Raw genomic sequence first — 26,437 nt, 5'->3', positions numbered from 1 at the left:
TCAGGATGGCTGGTGGTTACATCTCCCTTGAGTTTCTTGCTTGGTCAGTTTCAGGATGGTTGGTGTTACATCTCCTTAACATACAAAAGGAAAAGAAACAACTTGGAAAAACAGTTAATTTCTTCCAAACCCACCTTTGTGTTTCTGGAGGATCACATGGGGCTGAAACTCCTCAGCCTGAGGAAGGGGCACCTGCTGGCTGGTGCTGGTGTCTGAGCTCAGAGCAGGGGCCCCACGGAGCTGGGACTCAGATCCCTGAGGACAGAGTGCTGGCCAGCTGGTTTTGGCATCTCTGAGCTCAGAGACGGATCTCATTGGGCTGGGACCCAGACCTCGGAGCAGCGGATACTGGCCAGCTGTTGTCTTTGGGGTAGGAGGTGATGAGGCTGGTTCTGTGGATGTCAGAAAAACTGCAGACTGGGTTCAGCTACTGCTACAGGAAGGAATTGCTGCTGCCAGAGTGAAGAAGCGTTGTGTGTGTGGGGGGAGCACTCACAGGATCAGGAAGCTAACAGGAAGCCCTAGGAAGCCAACAGGAAGCCAGCAGACACCCAAAGGAAGAAACAAGTCCTTTCTTCTTCCTCTAGCCTTGAGTCTTCCTCTAGCACCTCCTGTGGGCACAGCCTAACAGGGGGCAGCTGGCAAAGCAGAAATGGGGTTTGCAGATTCCCAGCCCCAGCATCATAAAGAAGGGTGAGTTTGGGGCCGGCCCTGTGGCTTGGTGGTTAAGTGCGCGCGCTGCGATGCTGGTGGCCCGGGTTCGGATCCCGGGTGCGCATCGAGGCACCACTTCTCCGTTCATCCTGAGGCCGAGTCCCGCATACAGCAACTAGAAGGATGTGCAGCTACGACATACAACTATCCACTGGAGCTTTGGGGGGAAAAAATAAAATAAATAAAATCTTTAAAAAAAAAAAAAAAAAAAAAGAAGGGTGAGTTTGGAGCTGAGTCACAATATCTTAATAACTGACACATCTCCAAAGAAGTTTGAGGTGAGTGAGGGTGAGCTAACCCCCTCGCCCACAGCCTCACTACCAGTTCACACAAAAGCAAGTCTCTGACCAAACTCTGTCGCAGACGGAGATGTTTATCAAACATGTATTCATTAGCAACCAGGCACAAAACAGTTCCTGCAACCTGTTCTCGAGGCTTGAGGAAGTCCCAGCTCTCAGCCTATCCCTTGCATAAAAGGTCCACTCAAGGAAGATGCAACACTCCAGAAGCATTAGGGAACCAGAAATCCTCCAACATGAAAGGTTAGAGCAAGCTTCAGCTGCCATCTCTAAGGTGCAGGCTACAGGCACTGCTAGATTCTGATAACCTCTTCATGTAAAGGTGGAGAGTATCTGGAACATATTTAAGCAAATCTATAGATCCTGAATACCTTTAATTTCACCAACAAGAACCTCTTTCTAACACTTGTCATGCTAATTAACAAGCCACCAATTTCATCAATGAAAACCCATTTCTGACTTTCACTTTGCAATTAGCAAAGCTGCAGGTATTTATGAAACCCTTGTGATCTTGTATTTGGATGTGGCCTTTCTGATGCAAAGCTAGCTAACTAGCTGGAGAAGGGATTTTCGATGAGGGCAAAAGACTGCCGCTGGAATTAAAGTTTTAACTAACACAGACATAATATCACACCATTCTGATGGAAGTATTTAAAAAATAAAATGCAGACATTATAACAAGTACAGTACTCTTTGTACCATGTACCACCAGGATTTGATGGTGGACCAGGCAGACCCAGCCCTTGCTCTGAAGGAGCACTCGGCCTGGAGACAAACGATAAACAGATGATTGCAGTGTATGCAAAGTGCACCAATGGGGGTTGGCCAGCATGGGCTGAGGGCTTTTATGAAAACATAGGTTCTGCCACTCAATTGTCAGTGATGGGGTTCAGAGCAGGCTGCCCCAAGATGTGCCACTCTGGTATGTGGATTATTTTGAGCTGAAGACAATAAAGGATCAAAAGACTTAGAAAGAAACTTTGACCTCCCCTGCAAACTAACTGCCTAAAAGAATTTAAGATAGAAGGCCTGTCCTGAGGATCTTGCATTTGGATGTGGCCATCACCATAGATAACTCTGGGTATGGATAGACTGGGAGGGTCCTTGCTAAGCCCATTCTTATCAAAGCTCTGAAAACCAAGTAAAAGTAGAAGATACCCTTTGTAAGAGACATTTACATTCATAAGGGAAATCTCCATTTGTAAAGATATCTCCCTCTTTGTACTGGGAAGAGGGGGGATGACCTTATCTCTAGAAACTCTTATCAGTGCAGAAGGTGAGGATTTAAATCTGCACACTTTTGTTTACTGTGCTTTTCTGGTAATCTCCCATAACTGACTCCCCCCACCCCCAACATCCTCCTTTGTCTTTAGCTGAAGATAGTATTTAAGATGAGAACCTCTGCCATTTTGTTGAGCTACCCAGTTTTTCCTGGGTCTCTCCCATGTATACATGTTATAAAGCTTTGTTTGATTTTCTGCTGTTATTCTGTCTCATGTTAATTTAATTTGTAGCCCAGCCAGAAAGGACCCAGAGTGGGTAGAGGATAGTCTTCCTCCCCTGCATCAGTAAACCTTCCCTGTAGGTTGAGTTGCCACATAAAATACAGGCTTCCCAGTTCAATTTGTATTTCAGGCCAACAAGGAATAATTTTTTAGTTTAAGTACTTGTATTTTATTTGCTAAATCTGGCAACTCTACTTCTAGGCTAAGCCAGAAGGAAAGTGAAATAGGGCAAAAGTCAGCCTGGGGAGTGTGGATCAGTTGAGGCAGGAGGGTGAGATAGTTTTAGGTTCTGTGCTGGAGTTATCTATTTCCATCTGCCTCCCAGGCCAAGCCCAAGTGTTTTGGAGGTCAGGGGGTCTGCTCCCCTAAGCAGTGCTGGTCCCAAGCCATGTGTGGTCTCTCTGAGCTCCCCCTTCATAAATGCTGCAGAGTAAACCCCGTCTGCCAGCACATTCTTTGTTAAACAGACCCCCAAATAGCTGATTACCTTTAAGCTTCCAAAATGGCAATGCCATTTTTCTTCTCTCTTCTAAATAGGTCCCCTGAATGGAGTTTGTTTGCTCACAGCCTTCATTTTCTTTTTCTACTGATGGCTGATCTCATTTTCCTCTTAACACTCAGAGAGGTTAAGAAACTTTGCCCAAGGCTAGCCAGCTGGGACTTCATCTTACCTCTGGCTTCAAGGCCTGTGCCCTTTCTGCTACTCTGTGTCAGTCTGTGTCCTGGAAATTGTGTCCCTTGTCACAGAGAAGTAGCTGTTGGGTAAAATAAAGGACACTGGGCTGGGAGTCAGAGGACTTGGGCCTTGTTCAGAAATGGAAACATCAGAGACAGGGTCAGCAGTGTGGGGAGGGCTTTGATGCTTAGGAACTACATATGTTCTGCAATTCATGCAGGTTGATCTGACAGAACCTTTAGATAAACCTGAGCTCTGGGCACACAGAGTGACCCAAGGCTAGGCCCTGTTGGTGATGTCCCAGACCAAGGTGGCACAGTAATTAAAGGAGCAGCTCTTGGGTCAAAGGCAGGAGACCATGCTGGCGGGAGCTCAGGGCAGGTGGGACTCCCACCCCACCTTTGAAAAACCAGCCCTATTATTATAGCTCTGTGGCCTGGCAATGCCTATGCTCATCTGGAAGATTCAAGGGGATGGAGGGCAGGTTCATGATCTACCCGAGACATCACAATCCTCAAATCCACCAGCCTGGGGCCAGGAAATGATGGCAGGGCAGAGGGACAGGGGTTAAATGAACACAGGCTTTATGGAGAGCCAGGTGGGAGCTTGAAACTCTTCTTTACTAGCTGTGTTCTAGGGTGACTAGACAATCTCTCTGATTTGCAACTTTCCCATGTCAAAATGAAAATTACATGATCCACCTTTAGGGGTTGTTTTAAGAATTAAAGATAGTATACGTAAATGTCTAGCACAGCATCTAGCACGTAGTTGTCGCTCAATATGAAATAGCGCTGCTAGTGGTAGTGATGATGGTGATGGAGGGGTGATAGAAGTGTTGGTGGTAGTGATAATGATGGAAGTGATGATGGTGATGGTGGTGATGGAGGTAATGGTGGTGGTGATGGAGGTGATGATAGTGATGGAGGTGATGGCAGTGGTGGTGATGGTGATGGAGGTGATGATGGTGGTGGTGGTGATGGTAGTGGTGGTAGAGGTAGAGGTGATAAAGTTGGTGGTGGTGGCAGTGACAGTAGTGGTGGCAGCAGAACTAGCAGCTGTTCACATTACCTTGATTGGTCCAAGACATTAAATCCTTGTTGTAACTTATTCAGAGGGACTTGGCCAAGTACTTTGTTACTATTGTTTTAAATGTATATATTCCTTTTAATTTGCATACCCTACTCACATTATTTACTTGTCTCTATGGTCAGTCATTCTATTCTGTTTAATGTGTATGTTTAATTTGTATTTTCTCTTAGAAAATGTGTATTGTTTTGTGTACATGTATGTTTCTTTTGCTTTTAAAACCAACTCTATTGAAGTATAACTTACATGCAAAAAATGTACCCAAGTGTACAGTTCGATGACTTTTGACAAATGTATATACCCATTTAACCACACCTTAATCAACATATAGATCATCCATCATCACGGAAAGTTCCCTTGTATCCTTTTGCAGTCATTCCCCTCCCTCAATCCCAGTCCTAAACAACACTAATCTGCTTTTTCTAACTAGATATTAGTTTTGCCTGTTCTAGAATTTCATAGACAGAGGACCACATAGTGCATACTCTTGTATCTGGCTTTTGTTCAATATATTTTTGAGATTCATGCATTTTTGAGATTATTGCATATGTCAATAGTTTCTTTTTATTGCTGAGTACTATTCTATTGCATGAATATACCACAATTTGTTTATCCATCCTCCCATTGATATATTTTAAATTTATGTATATTATATTACGTATCTCATTCTGTTTCTTAGCTTTTTCACTAAGCATTGGCTTTAAGATTCACCCATGTGGCCATATGTACATCTAATCCATTGCTACTCAATGCTTCTGATTACTCCGTGGTGGGCAGCCTCCGGGTTTTACCTAACCACCCCCTCAGTAACGGGTACTCAGGTTGCTCCCCACCACAGAAAACACTGCATTGAGCATTTTTCTACATATACCCCGAGGACCTCTGAGTTGCCCTGGGGTATATACCAGGAGGGGAATTGCTGGGTCATTCTCCATGTGTTTACTTAATTTGTGTCAGAGGTGCTAGATTCTTCTCCAGAATGATTCCACCAATCTATACTCCTACCAGCAGTGCCAGAGGGCTCCTACTGCCCCACAGCCCCCCAACACTTGACATTATGTAGCTGTCTAACTTTTGCAATCTAATATACAAAAAGTGATATCTAATTTTTAAAAATTTGCATCTCCCTGACTGCAAATGATTTGCAGCCCCTCTCCAAGTGGGTTCCTCTTGTCTGCACTCCCTGTTGGTATTTTTTGCCCATTTTTCTATTGGGGGTGCTGTTTTCTTCTTGTTGATTTGCAGGTGTTTCTTGTATAGTTGACATGATAATCTCTTGTTGCTTTCAGAGATTGCAGACATTTTCTTCCACTTTTGCCATATATCTACTCATTTTGTCTGTGGTGTCCTTCAATAAACAGAAACCCTTGATTTTGAAGCAGTCACATTTCATCTTGCACATTAAGGTTTTTGCCTTTGAAGTTTTATTTAAGAAGTCTTTCTCTGCCCGTAGATCATAAATAGATTCTACATTTTCTTCTGTTGACTTTATAGTTTTAACTTTCACATTTAGGTTCTAAATAGGAAAGACCTCAGCTTTCCACTTGTGTAAGGAAACACCCACTTCTTTTCTACTGTGTGTTTCTTCCCTGCGAGTTTCCTTTACTGCTCACACAAAACACTTCACTCCTGCCACTTCTCGTGTCACCAAACGTGCAGAGGTTTTTCCCACACTCAGCGATTCTCTACAACACCAGCTTGGTGTCCTACAATTCAACTCAATTCTGACACTATCTGCCTGGTGATAGCGTCAGATTCCACAGGTGAAGGGCTCAGTCCCACAGGACTGTCCCCCCACCCTGAATTTCAGATGCCGGTTGTAAGTCCAGGATATCACTTTTGCTTCTGACCAACTGGCTATATAAATCAGAGGTTCCCACGACCCCCTCCCCAGGTTCGATTAATTTGCTAGAGTGGCTCAGAGAACTGAGAGAAACATTTTGCTTACTAGATCACCGGTTTATTGTAAAAGGTTATAACTCAGGAACAGCCAGAGGGAAGAGATGCATAGGGCAAGGTATGTGAGAAAGGGCGCGGAACTTTCATGCCCTCTCCAGGCGTGCCATTCTCCCCTCATCTTCACATGTTCACCAACCTAGAAGCTCTCAGAACCCTGTCTTCTTGGGTGTTTATGGAGACTTCATTACATAGGCGCAATTGATTAAGCCATTGGCCACCAAACTCAATCGCCAGCCCCTCCCACCTCCTCGGAGGTCAAGGGGTGGGACTGAAAGTCTAAACCTCCAATCAAATGGTTGGGTCTCCTGGCAACCAGCCCCTATCTTTAGGTGACCTAAGGGCTTTGCAAAAGTTACCTTATTAACATAACAAAAGATACCTATATCTCTCTAACACAGGAAATTTGAAGTGTTTTAGGGGCTGTGAGCCAGGAACCATGGACGAAGACCAAACATGAGAAATTTATATTTGGTCATCTGAATGACCAAATATATATTTCTTATAAATCACAATATGGCAGGTTCTTAATCCAAAGGGTCCTCACTTACAGGTGGTGTTAGATTGGGATCCAGTTTTAATTTTTTCCATTTGGTGTGCCAATTTTTTTCTCAGATCCACACAGGTGATCTCCAAAGCCTTGGCTGTAACACGAGTAGTTGGAAAAAAGAAATCTCTTAATCAGAATCTGTTTGAACTTTGTATTAAAGTATGGCATACATGAAAGTTCTCAAATCAGAAATATTTGATGAATTTCCAAAAGTGAAAACAACACTGAAGCAGAACCTTACCCGTATCCCAGAAACCCTCCCACCCCTTTCCATTCACTACCCATCATAGAGTAGTTTTGCTTTTTTTTGCTTCATGTAAATGGAATCATACTTCATGTACTCTCTTGTGTCTGGCATTTTTCACTCAATATTATATTTGTAAGATTTATCCATATTGTTGCATCTAGTTGTAGTTTGTTCATTTTCATTGCTGTATAGTATTCCATTACATAATTATACCACAATTTTTTCATTCTAGTGTCAATGGGCATTTGGGTAGTTTCCAGTTTTTTGGCTATAAGGAATAGTGCTGCTATGAAAATTCTTGTACACATCTTTTGATGAACACATGTACACATTTACACTGGGCCGTAGGGTATGCATATGCTCAGCTTTAGCAGTTTCTGCCAAACGTTTTTCCAAAGTGTTTGTACCAATTTACACCCCCACAGAATGATGTGAGAGTCCTGGGTGCTCTGCATCATTGTTAATGTTACAAAGCCCTAAGGGACCAGTCACCCACAAGTGGGTCCTTTTGCCCCGCGGTCGCTGGTGCCAATGGAAGAGACTGGGTTCGGAATAGCAAAGCAGAAACTTTATTCATTGATCAACAAATGGAGGAGGTTGAGCTCATGCTCTAAAACACCTTCTCCCTGAAGGGATAGTGAGCAGGGTTCTTATAGGATGTGAAGGGGGGGTGTCTTTGCATCATTGCTCGGGGTTCGGTGTGGGGGGGAGGTAGGGCATTTGGAGCATGCGCAGATCTTCCCTTCCTGACCAAGGCACCTTTTGCACACGTTTCCTTTTGCGCACAGCACCCCATCGCCATCTTTGGCCTTTCTGGTTTGGACCAGTTCTGCGGTTTGGCCATCTGGCAATGTTCTGCCTTGGTTCCTGTAAGCAAGTAAAACTTAAAAACAAAGCATTAGATATGGAAAATGTTTCAGGGACTTCCCTGGGTGACATTAATACTTGGTATTTTCCATCTGTTTTTCATTTTAGCCGTTCTAGTGGGGGTATCCTGGTATCTCATTGAGGTTTTAACTGGCATTTCTCTAATGCCTAATGAAGTTGAGCGCCTTTTCAGATATTTATTTGCCACTTAAACATGTTCTTTTTTGAAGTGTCTGCTCAAGACTTTTGCCTGGTTTTCTTTTGGGTTGTCTGTCTTTTTCTTATTATTTGTGAAAGTTCTTTATATTGCCTGGATATGAATCTTTTTTCTGATATATATCCTGAGAATATCCTCTCTTAATCTGTAGGTTGCCTTTTTATTCTTTTCATTTCAAATAGTCCAATAGTCCAACAGTGCTCTTTGTGTTCTGTTAAAAACATCTTTGCCCACACCAAATCATGAAGATGTTTTCTTCTAAAAGCTTTATTATTTTATCTTTCATATTTAGATCTGCAATTTTTCTGAAATTGATTTATATGTATGGTGTGAGATAGGGATCCAAATTCTGTTTTTTTCCCATTTAGATATAAAATTAACCCAGTACCATTTATTTAAAAGACTATCTTTTTTTCCCCACTGCATGCCAGTGTCACACTGTCATAAATCAGGTGACCTGAATGTGTGTCTGCTTCTAGATTTTCTATTCTTTTCCATTGATCAGTTTATCTATCCTTGTGCCAGTATCTCACTGTATTTCCCAGAGAGGGCTTGTATATTCTTGATTAAGTTAATTCATAGGCTCTTTTATAATTGTGCCAATTTTAAATGATGTTTTGTTTTTATTACATTTTATAGTTTCTAGTTATTTCTAGGGGTAAAGAATGGCTACTGATTTTGTAGATTGATTTTCCCAAGTTAAGAGTTTGTTGGGGCCGGCCTGGTGGCATAGCAGTTAAGTTTGCATGTTCTACTTCAGCGGCCCAGGGTTCGCCGGTTCCGATCCTGTGCACGGACCTACTCACTGCTCATCTAGCCATGATGAGGTGGCGTCCCATGTAGAGCAACTAGATGGATATACAGTTATGACATACAACTATCCACTGGGGCTTTGGGGAGAAAAAAAGAAAAAGAGGAAGATTGGCAACAGATGTTAGCACAGGGCTAGTCTTCCAGCAAAAAAACCCCGAGTTTGTTGGTAGTATTTTTATTTTTAGATAGATGATCATATCACCTGCAAATATCAGTTTAATCTTTTTCCTTCCAAAAGTAATACTTCTGTGATGGTTAATTTTATGTGTCAACTTGGCTAGGCTATGAGGCCCAATTGTTTTGTCAAACACCAATCTAGATGTTGCTGTGAAGGTATTTTTTAGATATGATTAATGTTGAAATCAGTAGGCTTTGAGTAAAGCAGATTACCCTCCATAATGTGGGTAGGCTGTATCTAATCACTTGAAGGTTTTAAGAGAAAAAAGACTGATATTCCCCAAGGAAGGGAGATTTCTGCCTCCAGAGTGTGTTTGGACTTGACCTGCAACATCAGCTCCTCCTTGGCTCTCCAGCCTGCCAGCCTACTCTGCAGATTTCAGTCTTTCCAGCCCCCACAATTGCATGAGCCAATTTCTTAAAATAAATCTCTATCCCTACCTATCTATCTATCATTTTTCATCTATCTGTCTATCTATCTACATCCTATTGGTCCTCTTCCTCTGGAGAACCTTGAATAATATAACCTCTTAATTATTTTCATTTTCTAACACTGGCCAGGACTTTCATGCTATATTAAACAGTAGCAGTGATGAGGACATCTTTGTCTTATTCACAATCTTAAAGGGAATGTGTCTAAAGTTTCCCCATTAAGTATATTTGCTATAGGTTTTGATATATTACTTTTATGAAGAAAGTTTCTTTATATTCCTAGCTTGCTAGATTTACTGATGTTGAACCTTTGTTGAATTTCTGAGATAAAACCTTTATTATGATGGATTAAAAAAAACCTGTTTAATTCAGTTAGCTAATATTTTATTTGTGATTTGTACATCTGTATTCATAAATGAAAAAGCTCTATAAGTATCTTTTAAAATGTTGTCACTAACTAGTTTTGTAATTAAGATTATACTGGCCTCATAAAATGAGCTGGACGTCTTTCACTCTTTTTCTCATCCCTGAAACAATTTGTGTAAAATAGGAATAAAACAGTTCTGGAAAATTTCATAGAACTCACCTATAAAACCATCAGGGCCTGAAGTTTTGGGGGAGGGGATGTCTTTGACTACCATTTCAATATCTTCAGACTTGTTGGCCTGGAATTAGTCATCTTCTTGATGGAATTTTGATATTTTATATATTTCTAGGACTTTATTTCATTTTTGTTTTCAGTATTGTCACCAAATAATTGCCCCGAGGAACTCAAGGGAGGTTTTGGAAGCGTTTAACTGTTTCTCTAAATTGTTTTTTCTTTTTTTGTTGTGTTAAGAGATACAATCACCAACCACCCTGAACCAGTCCAAACCCCACCTCAAGAGCAACGCCTGCCCAGATGGGCCAAAAAGCGCCCAAGAGATGACGTTTGCCTCATTTTTAATGCTAAGATCTTCTCTCTGGGAGGAGCTTAGGCCTTATTACCATAACATGCAGTGTATGTGGAAGCATATTTTCCAACTGAGCCTGCGCAAGTGAATACCCACCTCTCCCTTTTGAATATTCATTCCCCATAAAAGGGGCCCACTGTCCCCTGCTGAGGGAGAGCCATGACTTTGGAAATGATTCTGCGTTGTCTCCTATTTGCTGCAAATACACTCCAGTTTGTGTGACAACTACTTCTGGTTGGACAGTCTGATTTTAACTAGCCATGAAGTGAACCCACTTTGGTTTGGTAACAATATTAGTAGTGCAGAGTTATTTGTAACACTTTTTTCTTTTCTAATCATCACTTTTGTGTCTGTAGTTATTTCTTCCTTATCTTTCTGTATTTTATTTATTCACAACTTCTCTCTTTTATTCTTGATAATGCTTGCCAGAGGTCTGTCTTTTTAAAAGTATTTTCATAGAACCAGCTTTTGATTTTTAAAATAATGCCTATGGTTTTTTGCTACTGTTCTCTATTTCATAGCATTCTGCCAGGATAGAGCCAAGCATTTGCAGTTGTTTTCAATAGGAGCTGAACGTGCAAGCTGGAGGTCAACTCCAGTTTCAATGTATCAATAATTAGTAACTATATCTGTCACAATATAGTCTCACCAAAGCTGAAATTATTCTAGAAAGATGGTCAAATTGTTACCTTGGCCACAGTACATATATCAGAGAACTGTTCACAGGAAAACATGAGAATAGAGTCTAATATTGGAATGACAGCAATATTGTTGATACATGCCAGGACTCGCCAGGACTTGTGGTCTATTCAGCAAATGCAACTCCCTCTCCTTGGGAAGGGTCATGAAATCCTGGTGAAGAATTTTGCAGGACCAATCCAGAGACAGGACTTTTTGATTGTGATAGGCTCCTTTTCAGAATCCCTTGATATACTCATGGTTCCAGCTCAGACCCCTGCTCTCACATGCTCAGATCTTCAATGAGCGATTTATAGCATAGTCATTGCAAGTCACTTATCTCTGGTAATGGGTCTGCCTTTGCCTCAGTTGAGTATAGAGGATTTATGGACAGGAAACTTATCCCACTATCGCCATCCTCCCCCATGCCCCCAGATAAATGGGCAGATGATAAAGCTGGTACAGTATGCTAAGAATGCTCTGAAGTAGATTACTAGAAGGATGAGCCATAAGACATGCCAGGTTTCTCACTGCCCAAAATGTCACACACTATTCAACTTTTACAGCCAGTCCTGCTGAATTACCATGGGACCATCTGTCAAGAACGGTCTCAGCTGTCTCCACACAGATAAATAAGTATGATGTCTGAATGCCATCCTGTCTGTAACTGTATTTCACTTATTTTTACCCTATGAGTTAGTCTTTGCTATTACTTATGGGGTTAGACCAAGGGTGGGGTCTGCTGCTACAATAATTAATGCCAGTACCCTCAGAGTGCAGTGGGTCAGTGTGGCATTGTCTAATTGATCAGTGGTAAAATCTCCCTCCCAGTTATAACTTGAGGAAGACAGACCAATAGCAATGTCTCCTTCAGAGTCACTGGTGTTGATTTTTCAGAGACTCATGAGGATTCCTCAAAGCTGCGAGGATGGAAGCAATAACTCCTTAGTCACTGCAACTATACCTAGTATTTTACTTGGGTAGTGCCCAAGAGTACTACCATAAAACAGTTTGTCACAGGCCAGGTTTCCTGGAAAACAGACCTGGAGACAGAGATTTGCATGCGGGAAATTTATTGAGGAGCGCTCTCAGGATCTACACCTGAGGGGCATGAGGGACGCAGAATTGGGCAGAGGAAGTTTAGTTGTGATGGGTTTGCAACAAAGGCCCAGCAGATCCCATGGGGAGCTCTGGAAGTGAGATGGTCCTTTAGAATTGTCTCAAATTGAGATGAGAGGGCCAGGCCTTTATATTTCCACGTTGACCAGTCATTGGATATGGGCTTGCCCCTGGGAAGGGGACATGACCTTGGGTGAGGTGGGTATTTTCAGCTGAAGGCAGTCCTCAGTGAGAGACTCAGCTGATAGCTGTTAGCTGCCGACACTCCCAGCAGCAGAGGTAATGAGTGCTTCAGTCCTGAAGCAGAACATTTGGGCAGTGTGCCACAGCACCCACTACAATTCACCCCTTGTACCACTCAGATCCACTTGCTTCATAGAATGAACTTGGGGAGCAGCTCCTTCAGAATTCAGGTGGGCTTCATTTCCTGGAAAAATTTACAAGAGGAAGGTCACTGAGATGAACTACAGACCCAGCTACTGCAACTTGAGGGCTCAACTGATATTCACTGTCTCCCTTCTCTACTACCCATTTGAGATTCCCTTCATGCCTAGAGAGCAACTCTGTCAGTTTACGTAGTTTACCTAGTAACGTGATGCAGATTCTCATCCCTGAGAGGTCTGAACCCTGGTCACCATGCCATTTTTAGGCCAGGGTTGCTACATTTGTCCATTTCCTATGAAAATCAGTCAAGGAAGTACCAAGAGGTGCCCAAGATTATCATCTGAATGCCAAATATAATCCTCCCTATGTCCATTGTGTAACACAGCTCTATCTCCTCGTAAAGATGAAGGCCAATCAAACCTACTAGGAAAGCAACTGTTCTTATTGTCTGCTTGTCTCTTAGTGCAAGAAGCCCAGAGTGACTGGGTAGAAGTCATAGTTTAAACTTTAATAGGACTTTTGCAGTGTCCCTGGTGGAAGAGTTACCCCTCTGGGGGTCAGAACCTCTAAATCTGCAGAGCCTAGAGTTGCAAGACAAGAAGCACAAATTCCTCATGTGGGCTATTGAGAGTAATGGTAGATGGGGCCACTCCTACTTTCACCCTTTCTTACTGGACTCTTGTATTTCACTGACTGAGGACATAGCAGCATATAATAGTCATTAATTTAGGGTATATGCAACATCTTAGAGGATGACAGAGTATCACTTCCAAGTTGGCACCTCAGCTGTGCCTTCAACCAGCTATTTCATCTCTGTATCAGGCTAGCAGCTTCTGGGTGATTCAGTATGTGATAGGACCAATGGATGTCCTTTACTGTACCTCCTTTACTACAAAGTGCGTCCTTGGTATAATGCAATGTTGTACAGGATCCCATGTTGACAGATCAAACATTTTGTAAGCCCTCAAATAGTGGTGCTCGCTAAAGCCCTGAGGACGGGAAAGGTAAACCCTTATTTTGTAGATGTGTTGATCCCAGTCAATATGAATTTCTGTGCCTTTCAGTCTAAAAAGGGTCCAATATAATCAATTTGACACCAACTGGACAGTTGTTCTTCTTGAGGAATGATGCTGTATCGGGGCCTCGTCATTGATCTCTGTTGCTGGTAGATTGGGCATTTAGAGGTGGCAGTAGTGTGATCAGTCTTGGTGAATGGTAGCCCATGCTGCTGAGTGCATGCATAGCTACCATCCCTACTACAATGGCTACTCCTTTCGCGTAGCCATTGTGCCAGAACTGGGGTGGCTCATGGCAGAGACTGGCTGATATCAACTTGCTGAGTCAATCTGTCTACTTGGTTTTCTGGTTCCTCTTCTGTGGCAAATGTGCTCTGGTGGGCAAATATCATCATACTTTGTGTTCATCTCCACATGTCCATCCACATACCTCTTCTCTTGACCTCCTTATCCTTGATCTCCCAATCTTTCTCCTTCCAGGTCCCTGACCTACCAGCCAAGGCATTCATCACTTCCCATGAATCCATATATATTCCAACCCTGGGCCACTTCCATTTTCTCATAAAGTGGATGAGCAGGTGCACTTCCTAGAGTTCTGCCTTATGGAAGGATTTCCCTCTCATCACTATATTTCAAGACCACTTTTGAGTACAGCCAGCCGCCATCCTTTTTTGTTGCTGTTGAGGTGAAAGTCACATAATATATAGTTAAGCATTGTACAATTCAGTGGCATTTAGTGTATTCACAATGTTGGACAACCACCACCTCTCTCTAGTTTGAAAACTTTTTTATCACTCCAGTAAAACACATTATACACATTAAGTAATCATCCTCCATTTCCCACTCCCCCCATTCCCTGGTGACCACTAATCTGCTCTCTGTCTCTATGGATTTGCCTTTTCTGGTTATATCATATAAAAGGAAGCATACAATATATGACCTTTTGTGTCTCGCTTCTTTCACTTAGCAAAACGTTTTTGAGGTTCATCCAAATAGTAGCTTGTATCATACTTCATTCTTTGTTATAGCTGAATAATATTCCATTGTATGAATATACCATAATTTGTTTATCCATTTATCCATTGATGGACATTTGGGTCTCTTCCACCTTTTGACTATTATGAATAATGCTGCTATATACATTCATGTACAAGTTTCTGTGTGGACATATGTTTTCATTTCTCTTGGGTATATACCTAGGAGTGGAATTGCTAGGTCATATGGTAATATTGTGTTTAACTATTTGAGGAATCACCAAACTATTTTTTACAGCAACAGTACCATTTTACCTTCCCCCCAGCAATGTATGAGGGTCCCTCTTTCTCCACATCCTTGTCAACACTTGTTATTTGTTTTTTTTTTTTCGATTAAAGCCATCCTAGTGAGTGTGAAGTGGTATCTCATTGTGGGTTTGATTTGCATTTCTTCATTGACCAATGATGTTGAACACCTTTTCACGTGTTTATTGGCCATTTGTATATCTTCTTTGGAATAATGTTAAGTCTTTTGTCCATTTTTAATTGGATTGTTTGACTTTTTCAGTTATAGGAATTCTTTATATACTCTAAATATTAAAGCCTTATCAGATATATGATTTGCAGGTATTTTCTCTTGCTCTGTAGGTTGTCTTTTCACATTGTTGACTATGTCCTTTGATCACAAATGTTTTTAATTTTTATGAAGTTCAGTGAATCTATTTTTTCTCTTATTGCTCATGTTTTTGGTGTCAAGTCTAAGAATTCATTACCAAATCCAATGTCATGAAGATTTACCTCTATGTTTTCTTCTAATAATTTTATAGTTTTAGCTCTTATATTTAGGTCATTGATCCATTTTGAGTTAATTTTTATATATGGAGTGAGGTAGGGGTCCAACTTCATTCTTTTGCATATGGTTATCCAGTTGTCTGAGCACCATTTGTTGAAGAGACTATTTTTCCCCCCACTGAATGGTCTTGGCACCCTTGTCAAAAAATTGATTGGTCATAGATGTTTGGGTTTATTTCTGGGCTCTCATTCTATTCTATTCATCTATATGTCTATAGTTATGCCAGTACCATGCTGTTTTGATTACTGTAGCTTTGTAGTAAGTATTGAAATAAGGAAGTGTGTGAGTCCACCAACTTTGTTTTTCTTTTACAATATTGTGGCTATTCAGGGTACCTTGCAGTTCCATATGAATTTGAGGATCAGCTTTTCCATTTCTGCAAAAAGCCGTTGGAATCTTGATAGAGATTGCATTGACTCTGTAGATCTTTTGGAGGAGTGTTGTGATATCTTAACAGTATTATATATTTTAACAATATTAAATCTTCCAATCTGTGAATATGGGATGTTGTTCCATTTATTTAGGTCCTTAATTTCTTTCAGCAATATTTTATAGTTCTCAGTGTACAAGTCTTTCACCTCCTTGGTTAAATATTTTTGGTGAGGAAGATTGGCTCTGAGCTAACATCTGTTGCCAATCTTCCTCTTTTTGCTTGGGGAAGATTTGCCCTGAGCTGTCATCTGTACCAATCTTCCTCTATTTTGTATATGGAACACTGCTACAGCATGGCTTGATGAGTGGTGTGTAGGTCTGCACCCGGGATCCGAACCCACAAACACTGGGCACACAAACTTAACCATTACACCACCAGGCTGGCCCCTCCTTGGTTAAATTTGTTCCTAGATATTTTACTCTTTTGTATACTACTGTAAATGGAATTTTTATCTTAGTGTCCTTTTTGGATTGTCTATTGCTAGTGTATAGAAACACAACTGATGTTTTTCAGTTTCTCTGGGTTTGCTATTATAAGTAATACTTTCAGTTTTTTTAATCTGGTCCTTGCTTTAACGTGTATGTTTGTTTTTTTAAATAACACATATTTATTCTCTTGCAATTCTGGAGGTCAGAAGTCCAAAATGAGTTTTATAGAGCTAAAATCAAAGTGTGAACAGGGTTACATCCCTCCTAGAGAAGTTCTTTAGGGGCGAATACACTTCCCTGCTCTTTCCAGCTTCTAGAGACTGCCTGTGTTCCTTGGCTTGTGACCTTTCCTCCATCATCAAACTCATCAGGGTAGCATTTTCAAGTCTCTGACTCTGACTCTCTGCTTCTGCCATCACATTTTCTTTGTCTCTGATCCTCCTACCTCCTCTTTTTTTAAATTGTGATAAAATAGACATAAAATTTATCATTCTGTACAGTTCAGTGGCATTAAGTACATTCACATTGTTGTGCAATCACAACTGATTTTTGTATGTTGATCTTGTATCCTGCAACTTTTCTGAATTCACTTATTAGCTCTAGTAGTTTTGTGTGTGTATTCTATGGGATTTTCTCTCTATAGAATCATGTCATTTGCAAACAGAAATAGTTTTACTTCTTCCTTTCCAATTTAGATGCCTTTTATTTCTTTGTCTTGCCTAATTGCTCTGGCTAGGACTTCCAGTACTATGTTCAATAGCAGTGATGGAAGCAGGCATCCTTGTCTTGTTCCTGATCCTAGGGAAAAAGCTTTCAGTCTTTCACCATTGAGTGTGAGGTTACATGTAGGTTTTTCATAAACGCCCTTTTTCATGTTAAAAAAGTTTCCTTCTATTCCTAGTTTGGTGAGTGTTTTTTTCATGAAACAGGGTTGAATTTTGTCAATTGCTTTTTTTGCATCTATTGAGATGATCATGTGGGTTTTTTCCTTTGTTCTTTTAATGTGGTACATTGATCTATTGTGTTACGTTGAACCACCTTTGCGTTTCTGGGACAAATCCCACTTGGTCACGTTGTATAATCCCTTTTATGTTCTGTTAAATTTGGTTTGCTAGTATTTTGTGTCTGTATTCACAAGGAATATTGGTTTGTAGTTTTCTTTTCTTGTGGTGTCTTTGTCTGTTTTTGGTATTAGGGTAAGGCAGGCCTCGTAAAATATTCTGGGAAGTATTCCCTCTTCTTCTATTTTTTGGAAGATTTTGAGTAGGATTGCTGTTAATTTTTCTTTAAATATTTGGTGGAATTCCCTAGTGAAGCCATCTGGTCCTGGACTTTTCTTTGTTGGGAGGTTTTTGATTACTGATTCAATCTCTTGTTATAGGTCTGTTGAGATTTTATATTTCTTCTTAAGTCAGTTTTGTTAATTTGTGTATTTCTAGGAATTTGTCTATTTCATCTAGATTGTCTAATTTGTTGGCATACAATTGTTCATAGTATTCTCCTATAATTCTTTTAATTTCTGTAAAGTTGGTTTTTAAATTTCTGATTTTAGTTGTTTATGTCTTCTCTCTTTTTTTCTTAGTCAGTCTAGCTAAGGGTTTGTACATTTTGTTAATTTTTTCAAAGAACCAAATTTTGGTCTTGAGGATTCTCTCTATTGTTTCTCTCTTCTCTATGTGGTATATCTCTGCCACCATCCATTTTTAGTTCATATCAACATACTGAGCTTGCCCATTCATGAACCAAGCTTGGCCTTTTTCCATTCCATTAGCTGGTCATAAGGAATACTCCATGAAGCCATAAGTGTGAGTGAGGAAGAAGCACGGGTGGAACAGTGGTGGATAACATGGAAGTCTGGGTCACTTGCTTTTGCAGCTTGCTTGTGCCCTCTGGCTCTTCTTAAAACTGATCCAGATATATCACTTCTATCTTTTGAAGAATTACTTTTTGGCCATCCTGAACATATGACTTGGTAGATCTGATAGAAGCTAGCTTATGATGGTCAGTTCTGGTTGTATGGTTACTTGGTGCCCGTTGGTCAGGCACTTGTCTCTATCAGGCATCCACCTTGTTCTGATGGTTAAGTGACATCACCTGCCATCTATTATTTTGAGATGCTATCATCCTCATTGATATCAGTAACTTCTAGTCTGTAAGAGAATATCCTACCATCATTCCTGGCCTACAGAGGATGGACACTGAGTTTCTCAATAACGCTGGTTCCCCTGTCACCCATGCCTTTTTTATTACTTTGGTAAAGAGTGTTCTTGGGGTCCTCCTGTGAAACATAGTTATCTGATGGGCTTTCCAGCCTCACACAATATAATCCCTGTATTAGTCTGCTCAGGTTGCTGTAACAAAATACCACGAACTGCACTTCTGGTTTCCAGTTCCACATATAAGTAGCCTAGAAGTTACCACTCTGTCCTAACAATAAGTAAAAAGCTGAACAGACTGAAAAATCAACAACTCTTAGATTTGTAAGAGAGGGACGACACGGGGCAAACTGCTGCCCCCCAGATCAGAGAGACAGATAGGCAAATACAGGGAGTCACGGCTAACCAGAGCAGAGATTTGCGAGTGGAAATCACCACGGGAACCACTGCCAGAGTGGGAAAATATGAACTGTAATTGATGAATTGCTAGAGGCTCAGTGTGGACAAGTCTGAGAGATAAACACTCCAGGGGAACCCAGTCATAGGGAGACCCCCACAATGTTACCTCCAGGAGCTCTACCTGTTTCTCACAGTAAATATCAGAGATAAATCCCCTTGTGTTTCTGTCAGGGGGAGGGGCAAAGGAACCATTTTGAAATACACCAGAGCGTTCTGTTCTTCTTAACAAATCTTGCCCTCAGGAGAAACTAGTTAACCAGAGCCTTAACCTACCAAGGTATTATCAGAGCCTAACTGACCTGGGGGAAGGGAAATACCCAACTTCAGCCCACTCTGGCCATTCTGTCCTACTTAGGGATGGAGGAAAAAAACAAGAAATACTTTTGAAGTTCACAGTCCAGAGGCATATGCTACTAAAAGACTGAGACCTAATCATAAGACTATAGAATGCTCCCCCTCCCCCCACACCTCACCACCACATTACTAAAGGCCTATTTACAGCAATTCCTTTTACCGAGTACATCATGTCTGGCTATCAAGAAAAAATTGCAAAGCATACCAAAAGGCAAAAACCACAATTTGAAAAGACAGTGCAAGCATCAGAACCACACATGGAAGGGATGTTGGAATTATCAGACTGGGAATGTAAAACAACTATGATTAAAATGCTAAGGGCTCTAATGGATAAAAGAGATGGCATGTAAGAACAGATGGGCAATGTAAGCAGAGAGATAGGAATCCTAAGACAGAACCAAATAGAAATACTAGAGATAAAAAACACTGTAACAGAAATAAAAAATGCCTTTGATGGGCTTATTAGTAGACTGGGCATGGCTGAGGAAAGAATCTCTGAGCTTGGGGCTACATCAATAGAAACCTCCAAAACTGGAAAACAAAGAGAACAAAGACTGAAAAAAACGGAACAGAACATCCAAGGACTGTGGGACAACTACAAAAGGTGTAACATACTTGTAATGGGAATACCAGAAGGGGAAGAAAGAGAGAAAGGAACAGTAGTGATATTTGAAAGAATAATGACTGAGAATGTTCTCAAATTAACGTCAGACACAAAACCATAGGTCCTGGAAGCTTAGAGAACACCAAGCAGGATAAATGCCAAAAGAACTATACCTAGGTATATCATTTTCAAACTATAGAAAATCAAAGATAAAGAAAAAGTCCTGAAAGAAGCCAGAGGAAAAAAATACCTTACCTATAGAGGAACAAAGATAAGAATTACGTCTGACCTCTCAGAAACCATTCGAGCAAGGAGAGAGTGGAGTGAAATATTTAAAATATTGATAGAAGAAAACCCCACCAACCTAGAATTCTGTACTTTGCAAAATTATCCTTCAAAAGTGAAAGAGGAATAAAGATTTTCTCAGACAAACAAAAATTAAGGGAATTTTTCACCAGTAGACCTGCCTTGCAAGAAATGTTAAAAGAAGTTCCTTAGAGGGAAGGAAAATAACATAGGTCAGAAACTTGCACCTACATACAGAAAAGAAGAGCACCAAAGAAGGAATGAGTGAAGTTAAAATAAAGCTATTACTTTTCTTATTCTTAATTGACCTAGCAAATACTACTATATACCTATTAGAATGGCCAAAATCCAGAACACTGACAACACCAAGTACCGGTGAGGATGTGGAGCAACAGGAACTCTCATTCATTGCTTGTGGGAATACAACATGGTGCAGCCACTTTGGAACACACTTTGGCAGTTTCTTGCAAAACTAAACATACTCTTACCAAACAATCCAGCAATTGCACTCCTTGGTATTTACTCAAAGGAGTTGAAAACTTATGTCCACACAAAAACCTGCAAACAGTTGTTTATAGCAGCTTTATTCATAACTGCCAAGACTTGGAAACAACCAAGATGTCTTCAGTAGGTGAATGGATAAGTAAACTGTAGTACAACCAGATGGTGGAATATTATTCAACACTTAAAAGAAATGAGCTATCAAGCCATGAAAAAACATGGAGGAATCTTACATGCATATTACTAAGTGAAAGAAGCCAATCTGAAAAGGCTACATATTGTATTATTCCAACTATATGACATTCTGGAAAAGACAAAACTATGGAGATAATAAAAAGATCAGTGGTTTCTGGGGTTGGGAGGGTGGGTGAGAGGGATGAATAGGCAGAGCACAGAGGATTTCTAGGGCGGTGAAAATATTCTGTAGGAAACTATAATGATGGATATGTGTCATTATACATTTGTCCAAATCCATAGAATGTATAACACCAAGAACGAACCCTAATGTTAACTATCGACTTTGGGTGATTATGATGTGCCAGTGTAGATTCATTAATTGTAATAAATGTACCACTCTGGCGAGTGATATTAATAATGGGGAATGCTATACATGAGTAGGGGCAGAGAGTACATGGGAAATCTCTGTACCTTCCTCTCAATTTTGCTGTAAACCTAAAACCGCTCTAAAAAAATAAAGTCTTTGGAATAAAATACCACATACTGGGTGGTTTAAACAACAGAAATTTATTTTCTCGCAGTTCTGGAGGCTAGAAGTCCAAGATCAAAGTGCCATCAGTGCTGGCTTTTCTGGGTGAGGAATCCCTTCCTGGCTTGTAGAGAGCTGCCTTCTCACTGTGTCCTCACATGGCCTCTTCTCTGCACGAGGTAGAGAGAGAGAGAGAAAGAGAGAGGGGGAGATCTGGTGTCTCTTCTTCTTATAAGGACACCAGTCCTATTGAATTAGGGCTCCACCTTTGTGACCTCATTTGACCTTAATTATCTCTCTAAAGGCCCTGTCTCCAAATAGAGTCACCTTAGGGTTATGGTTTCAACACATGAATTTGGGTGAAGGGGAGATGTAATTCAGTCCATAACAACTTTCTAGCATGCCTATTTTCTGTGCTTTTTGATCCTTTTTTCCACATCCTCCCATGGCTGTTCTGGGATTTCTACCTCACTTAGTGGTGTCTACCTCACTTGGTTTCTCTAAGATTCCAGTAATTTGTGTAACACTATCTCCCAGGGTTCCTGCCAAGGTTTTAAATCCTGTATTATACATGGGTGGGCACATATCAATAAACTCTCCCCTAGTCAACTTTATGGTTTACTTCCTGAATTGGTTTGCTAGGGCTACCATAACAGAGTACCACAAACTGAGAGGCTTAAAACAATAGGAATTTAATGTCTCATGGTTCTAGAGGCTAGAAGTCTGAAATCAAGGTGTCAGCAGGGCCATGCTCCCTCTGAGACTCTGCGTAGAATCCTTCCTTGCCTCTTCCTAGCTTCTGGTGGTGGCCAGCAATCCTTGATGGTCCTGGACTTGCAGCTGCATCAGTTTAATCTCTGCCTCCATCTTCACATGGCATTCTCCCTGTGTGTCTTTACATCATCTTCCCTCTGTGTGTGTCTGTGTCCAAATTTCCCCATTTTATAAGGACATCAGTAATTTTGGTATGGGGCCCTCTCAAATGACCTCATCTTAACTTGGTTAAATCTCTAAAGACTCGATTTCCAAATAAGGTCACATTCTGAGGTACTGGGGGGTCAAGATATTTTTTTGGAGGAACATAATTCCCCATAACACCTCCTTTGACACAGAACCCTCAAAATCCCATCCATACTCTCTGGGCTTCTGCCAGTATATATTGGTAAGTTTCTGTAGTATTTTGAAATATAGTCCTTCTTTCAGCAGGCCCAGCACTTCAGTGGCTGTGTTACCTTATGACTCAACCTTAGTTATTGGCCTAGAAGCCTGGAGGGAAGTCTGGGGAAGATCCTGGTGGGGAGCAGAGTACATGTTCTTTTGCAAAGCAGAGGCCTCTGCACCATCTTCAAACAAAGTGGAAGCACTGGCCTTAAAGTCTATTTTGTCTGATAGCGTAGTCGCTCCAGATGTCTTTTTGGTTACTGTTTGCATGGAATATATTTTTCCATCCTTTTACTCTCAACCTATTTGTGTCTTTGGATCTAGAGTGAGTCTCTTGTAGACAGTATATAGTTGGATCATGTATTTTATCCATTCTGCTAATCTCTGACTTTTAATTGGAGAGTTTAATCTATTTACATTTAATGTAATTACTGATAAGGAAGGACTTACTTCTGCAGTTTTGTTGTTTCCTCTATGTCTCTCATTTTTTTTTATTCCTTAATTCTTCTGTTACTGCCTTCTTTCATATCAGAGGGATATTTTTAAGTGTGCCATTTAAATTCCCTTGCCATTTCCTGTACCGTATATTTTTGAGTTATTTTCTTAGCAATTGCCTTAAGGATTACAATTGACATGTTAAATTTATAACAATCCATTTTAGATCAATGCCAGTTTAATTTAAATAGTATACAAAAACTTTTCTTCTATAGTGCTCTGTTCCTCATTATGTTGTTATTGTCATAAACTACATACTTATACATTATGTGCCCATCAACATATATTTATAATTACTATTTTATGAAGATGTCTTTTTAAATTTAATTATTTTATTGAGGTCATATTGGCTTATAACATCGTGTAATTTCATGTGTACATTATTATATATCAGTTTCTGTATAGACTGCATCATGTTCACCAATAGTCTAGTTTTTATCCATCACTATACATATGTGCCCCTTTACCCCTTTCACCCTCCCCCCACCTCCTTCCCCTCTGGTAACCACTAATCTGTTCTCCTTGTCTGTGTGTTTGTTTATCTTCCATGTATGAGTAAAATCATATGGTATTTGTCTATGCAGATGTCTTTTAAATCAGATAGGAAAAAGAGGAGTTACAAATCAAAAATACGTTAATACTGACTTTTATATTAACATATATAATTACCTTTACCAGTGCTCTTTATTTCTTTATGTGGATTTGAGTTACTGTCTAGTGTCCTTTCATTTCAACCTGAAGGACTCCCTTTAGCATCTCTTGTAGGACAAGTTTGCTAGTGACGAACTCACTCAGCTTTTGTTTATCTGGCAATATCTTAATTTCTCCTTCATCAAAAAACTATATCAATTATTTTTATTAGTTCTTTTTAACAATAATTTATTTTGGAATAAATTTAGAACACCAATTTTTGAGGATAAACTCCATTAGCGAGAAAGAATATAGAATTCAGGTAGGCTTAGAATGTCCTTCTTTTTTTTTTTTTGTGAGGAAGATCGGCCCTGAGCTAACATCCGATGCCAATCCTCCTCTTTTTCCTGAGGAAGGCCGGCCCTGAGATAACATCCATGCCCATCTTCCTCTACTTTATATGGGACACTGCCACAGCATGACTTGACAAGCAGTGCATTGGTGCGTGCCTGGGATCCGAACCTGCAAACCCTGGGCCACCAAAGTGGGGAATGTGCACTTAACTGCTTGCACCACCAGGCCAGCCCTGGAATGTCCTTCATTTTTGAAGGGTAGTTTTACCAGATATAGAATTCTTGGTTGGCAGTTTTTTTTTCTTTCAGCACTTTGAATATACCATGTCACTGCCAATATTTCATTGTGATGTCTTATTTGACCTTCTTGGGTCATTTATAAGTGTATTTTTTAATTCAAACCCATGAGAATTTTAAAGTTATCTTTTTATTATTGAATTCTACCTTATAAGAGCACCCCGTACTCCTCTGGTAAAGCCTATATTACATAGATAACAAATACAACAAGAACATCATGAAAAAGAAAAATTATAGGTCTACCTTTCTCTAGAACATAGATGCAAAGTATCCTAACCAAATATTAGCAAACCGAACCTAGCAATAAAACATAAAGGGGAAATAAAAGGATAATATACCTTTACCATATAAGATTTAATCCAGAAATGCAGAGTTATTTTGAAAGTAGAAAGTCAACCAATAGAATTTGCCACATTAACAGAAAAAGAAAAAGAAATCACACAGTCTACTTCATAATGCAGAAAAAGTGTTTTATAAAATGTAAGATTCATTTATTGATAGCCAACTTCCTTATTTGTAATTATTTGTAGATGCTGGGTACACAGTAGTTACTGCTGGTACATTTGTAGTTACTGGGTACATAGAATAGGAAATCCAAAATATTTCATAGATAAACTATTAAAATTAATAATTAGCTAGTGGCTATATACAGGGTCAATATAAAAAACTCAATTGTACTTATATATACCAGCAACAAACAGAAACTGAAATTTGAAGCCATTTACAACAGCATCAAAAAAGATCAAGTACCCAGGAATAAATTTTTTTAAAAAAGGAGCACAAGATTCCCTGCAGAAAACTATTAAATATTACTGAGAAAAATTAAAAGGAAAAAAAAACTAAATAAATGAGAAATACACTATATTCCAGAATTGGAAGGTTCAATACTATAGTGATGTAAATACTCCCTAAATTGATCTTCAGATTCAATGGAATCTTAATCAAAATCCCAACAGGTGTTTTTGTTTGTCTGTTTTGTGGAACTTGACAAATTGATACTAAAATTTTATAGAATTTCAAAGTGCCAAGAAGAGCTATGACACGCTTGAAGAATAGAGTGAGATGACTTGTTCTACTACATTTCAAGACTTATTAAAAAATTGACAGTAAAGACAGTATGTGATTGGTAAAAAGACAGAAAATAAACCAATATGACAAAATAGAGGGCCCAGAAACAAATCTTTGCATATATGCACACTTGATTTATGACAAAGGCAATGTTGCAGAACAGTGGGGTAAAAATGGTCTTTTCAATTAGTGGTGCAGGGACAAATGAATAACTATATTTACAAAAATGAAACTTGATCCCTACCTCACACCACACACAACAATCAATTCCAGGCAGATTAAATACCTGGATGTAAAAGGCTAAACAATAAAGCTTCAGAAGATAACACATGAGAACGTCTTCATGACCTTGGGGTAGGGGAAGATTTTTTTAAACAGCACACAAAACACTAATCACAAAAGGAAAAAGTTGATAAATATGACCACATTAAAATTAAAATTTTTCTCTTCATTAAAAGACACCATTATAAGAGTGACTAGGCCAGCCATAGGGAGAGGGAGGATATTTGCAATTCATGTATCTGACAAAGAGCTCTTACCGAAAACATGCAAAGAACTCCTACAAATTGATAAGCAAAAGACAGAAAAGCACAGTAGAAAAGTGGGCAAGAGATTTGAACAAGCATTTCACAAAAGAGTGCAAATAGATGTACAGAGAGGGGCTCAATCTTATTAGTAATCAAGGAAATGGAAACTGAAACCACAAGAAGATACCACTAGAATAGCCAAAATTTAAGAATGACAACACTAAGTCTTTGCAGGGATATAGAACAACAGGAACTTTCATACCCTGCTAGTGGGAGTGTAAAATATAACATTTAAAAAAATAATTTAATGTTATCTACCAAAGTTGAAGATATGCGTACACTATGAACCAGAAATTCTACTCCAAGATTTATATCCATTAGAAATGCAGGGACATACATAAGAATATTCATAGCAGCAAATGTTCATCAACAATAGAAAGGAC

The sequence above is a fragment of the Ceratotherium simum genome, chromosome X, assembly GCF_057802395.1.
Source record: "Ceratotherium simum simum isolate JZ-2026a chromosome X, ASM5780239v1, whole genome shotgun sequence".
NCBI classification, from domain to species: domain Eukaryota; kingdom Metazoa; phylum Chordata; class Mammalia; order Perissodactyla; family Rhinocerotidae; genus Ceratotherium; species Ceratotherium simum.
Note: the sequence above shows the minus strand (reverse complement) of the source record.